Raw genomic sequence first — 4,497 nt, 5'->3', positions numbered from 1 at the left:
TTTAGTGGGACTGGGGGATGAACTTGGGACTTTGTGCTTACAAAGCAGGTGCTCTACCACTTGAGCCACACCTCCAGTCTATCTTTGCTCTGGTTATTTTGGAGATAGGGTCTTGCGAGCTATTTGTCAGGGCTGGCCTTGAACCCCAATCCTCCTAATCTCAACCTCCCAAGTAGCTAGGATTACATCCATGAGCCACGGGCACCTGGCTGAGAAGGTGAATTTGAACCAAGGTCCACTGGACTCCAAAGACCAAGCATGTTCTTTTACTCTGTAGATGTTCCAGAGGTCAAGGTCTTGTCTCTCCTCTTCCCTGGAGGCCCTAAGCCAACCACATCCAGGGCCATTGTCTCCTTTATCTTTTCCCAGCAGGGCCTTGACTTCTTCCAGGCTGCAGTCACTGGCAATGTCTGAAGATGGCTCTGAATGACAGCCCTCTAGAGTGTTATCCATGAAGTCAGCCAGTGTGCCTGACAGAAACAGACTCTTGGTGTCTTCCCTGACATCCCATACACCTGCTTTCCTGCAGGGCAGATCTCAGACCAGGTGGATGCAACATGGAGCTGTCACTTTGCTAAGAGGCTGGGGCTGGGAGATCTCTCTTGGCAGGGTGGGCTGCATTTTGAGGAGTGTTGGGAGAGAATTATCTCCCTCCAGTCATTTTGCATGCACCCCTCTGTGGTGCCTCACACCCAGCTGGCCCCAGTCCTTGCAATAAAGAGCTCACCAGAGGCATGCAGGCCATTGACCACAGGAGCATTCTATCTGGGAAAGCAGAGCTAGGAAATCAGGCAAACCTGTTCCAACTCCCAGATCTGTCATTTCCTGGCTGTGTGATACTAAGCCAGTCACATCCATCCAGCCCTTGAAAAGAGGGGCTGATCCATTCATTTTGTAGTAGCAGTGTAGCACAGTGCTCACCACTGGCTCAGCAAATGTCACTTTCTTTCCCTGCCCTCCCCTTGAGGGCCAAGCCCCAGGAAGCATAAGAGGCGCTTAAACTGCTTTTGTTGTTAACTAAAAGCAGGAGAAAAGCTTGGCATCCCTGCCTCAGTTTTAGATTTGTCTTCACTCTAAGCCATTGTCTCTGCAGTCACCTTGGATTCCAGGAAGGCCAGAATTGATTACATCTTCATGACAAGGCACTGAGACTAACCCTAACAGTAGAGCCTCCTCAGGATAGATACCACCTGCCAGGTGACAATGACTCTGGATAACAACTTCTCTGTAACCTCCTCCCAAAACAAGGACTCATATAATGACCAAACCAGACCAATGTAAGTATGCATTCCTCTCCCCCTGCCCTAATTCATTGTTTATTTAAAGTTAAAACTCAAGGCATGAACCTGTAATCCTCGCAACTCAGGACCCAGAGATCAGGAGTTATTTGCCAGAAAACTGAGCAGGGTGATGCATCCCCAGGCCTGGAGGAAGGCCTCATCGCAGCCCTTGAACTCTGTGTTTGCACGTGGCCCAGAGGCCACTGACTTGCACGTCCCACTCTCCCCAACTCTCCCCCCTGCCCCACCCCCAACCCCTGTGTGCTGGACGGGACTGTGACCTGCCTGTCCTCCAGCCTTAGCTCACACTGGTCTCCGCTATCCCAGCTGTGCTGAGTGAGCTCCAGCCACCCAACCTGGGTGTCCCAACAGCAGAAGGAGCAGCACAAGGAGAGATGGCAGCTGAGGCTCCTGATGACCACGACTCCTGCCCTACTGTCCCTGCCCAGGGCTGTGGAAAGCCACCTGACAAGAACAGTGCCTCCAGCTCCAGACCTGGTGAGCTGGGCTCTGATGGGCAGGGGGGAAGCAGAAAGTGGCACATGGCACCCAGTTAGTATCCTGGGCCGATCCTTACCACCATCAAGTGACCCCCAGCAGAACCCTAAGAAGGTGGGCATCTTCCATGCCCTCAACCTTTCTTCAAAATCCAGCCAAAGTCGTGCCATGGCCACCAAAGGGTCACTTGGACTCAGTCAAAAGGAAGGGGATCACCTTCTGTAGTGCACACATCTCTCCTATTTATTTTGCTTACTGAGTTGGATTGTCCCAAAGGCAACTTGAGATAACTTAGAATGAATAGCTTAACAATAAGGCTAATAATAAACTAAGCACAGAAAAGTCATGGGCTGGGAAAAAATAAAATCAAAATGTTTAAGAATATGGATAATATTGTGTAATAAGGATAATATAGTCAGAGCATGGTTCCGAGTACCCTGGTCACCATAGTGAGAAGGGAAATATAGCCAGTTATTGGAAAGGAGTAAGCATACTTGTCGCGTTTTCTTTCTTTCTTTTTTTCTGGAAGCTCTGTATAGTAGGCATTGAGTGTTATGAAGGGTAGGGTCATTTACTCCATATTTATAGAAACTCGGAAACAGACTAAAGGCTATTCGGCTTACAAGGACATTTGAGAACACAGAGTATGACACTGAAGTGTAACCCAGAGCAGATGAGTGTTGTTCTGTTGATCTGCCCTGACCCAGTGTGATCTTTCCTGACCCAGGAAAGTGGTCAGTTCCTGCAGTTGTACTGTGGACCAGTGCTTTCGGCTGTACTACAGGACCCTGTTGAAATGAGGTCCTAATTTGGGAACTCTGGAGTGGGTCTGACACTGCGATTCTGAAAACCTCCCTGCCATTGCCATACCCGCTTCTTGGCAGCAGGGCTGAAGTCCAGCCTTCTCTAAGTGTCAGTGTTAGGGTACCTTCGAGGCTTGCAGCCCACTCAGCCTGAAACCAACCATGGCTAACATGACCCAAGTCGCCACTTACTGGAACAAAGCGAGGTGGGACGGTTTCTGGGAACAGGGACTGTTTCTGGTTAATCTTGCTAAACGGTATGAGTTAAGACACCTGGTGTCTATCAAGTTCCTGATAAGTAATCTTTAAGTAATCTTGTCCCACCACCAGGATGTGGGTGATATCAGAAATATGTGACCCCAGGGGCCATAAAAATTGCTGTGTGACCATGACTAATGTTTAAAATAAAAAAAAATATATATATAAAAGCAGCCTGAACTTTGCATTCGGGGTCCTCGTTGAAACCCGCTGCGTCGGGCGGATACCTGGACCCCAGCTAGAAACCTTGCTTTGTGGCTTACATTATCGTGAGTGTCTTTTGTTCCTCTGAGGGGTGGTCGACCTCGGACCCCAACATCAGAAGCACCTATCCAGCGGCCCCACTGGAAAGGCAATACAGTGTCTGTGACAGACACAGTGAATCTGATCCCTGGCTGAGCACGTGCAGGTGCCAGCCGGGCTTCCCCATGTCCCAGTTGGCCACCTTGATCTAGTCACAAGCCAAGACCCTGGATTTCTCGTAAGTTTATTAAGTACCTGGTGTGTAGCAGGTTCCCTGCTAAGGTACTTTTTCCTTAAAAAAATGGCCAGTCCTGCCCATCCCACCCTGCCCTATCCTGTCCTTCCCTAGTACCTGCCTCTAGAACCTTCTCCAGGCTCTTTCACTGCCACAGTACACAGATTCTCATAACCCTGAACTTGTTTTTCCTCTCTTGAGAGCTTACATTTTCATAGAGGGCTGGAAGGAAGCAAACTTACACCACAGCAGGGTACCAATGTTGGTTGCAGGGAGGTTTGGGGTTGCTTGGGGTGGTTCCCAGAACCTCACAAGCCACACTATACAAAGCCACACAATATATGATACTGTATCACAATAATGTAGCCTGGAAAGCAAGCCCCAGCTTGCCTCATGGACCATTCTCCTCTCCCTGCCTGCTTCAGCTCTGGGCATAGCCTACAAGGCCCTGCCCACCAGGTCATCATGATGGCAAAGACAATTCCCCATTTGCCTACTCACTGTCAGGATCCTCCACCCCAAGTGCAGTCCCTCCCTTCCTGACAGAAAAGAACAGCTTCCTGCACCCCAAAAGCTTGGGGGAGTCCTACAGTGCCTGTCTAGTAGGAAAAAGTACCATCAGTAGGGAGCAGAATCTTCCCTGAAGCCATAGCCCACACTACACGGCCTGGGCAGGACCAAATCCAGGTGGCCTGGCTTCTGACCAGGGCTGTCAGAGTACACCAGGGCCCACGGCTTCCTGTGGCCATCTCCTTTTAACAGTCAATTAGAGTATTTATTTTGTGAAATGGATGTGCTCTGTCCCTATCTATAAATGCGAGGTCATTCCATGAAGCGGAGTATGAACATCTCACTTCTCCCTGCCCAAGTAGAAGATGAACCCAGATTCTTGTCCTGGATACTGTTGTCCTCTTAGCCAAAGGGCTAAGCCTTGTTGTCCTCAAGGAAAACGGCTACCTCAGGGGCTCTGAGCAACTGCAGGTGCAGACACACTATAAATGCACATATGGCCTTTGTTGTATCTTTGGCCTACAGTGCTGAGCACATGAAACAGGAAATCAGGAGCCCAGCAGAAGCTTCCCAGAGATGCTGAAGGAGGCAACGGAGAGTGAGATGAGGAGGGTGAGATGAGGATAACAGATATTTCCTGGGCCACGCACTGGGTCAGGCATAGGGATAT

This window comes from Castor canadensis, chromosome 4 (genome assembly GCF_047511655.1).
Source record: "Castor canadensis chromosome 4, mCasCan1.hap1v2, whole genome shotgun sequence".
Classification (NCBI taxonomy): domain Eukaryota; kingdom Metazoa; phylum Chordata; class Mammalia; order Rodentia; family Castoridae; genus Castor; species Castor canadensis.
Note: the sequence above shows the minus strand (reverse complement) of the source record.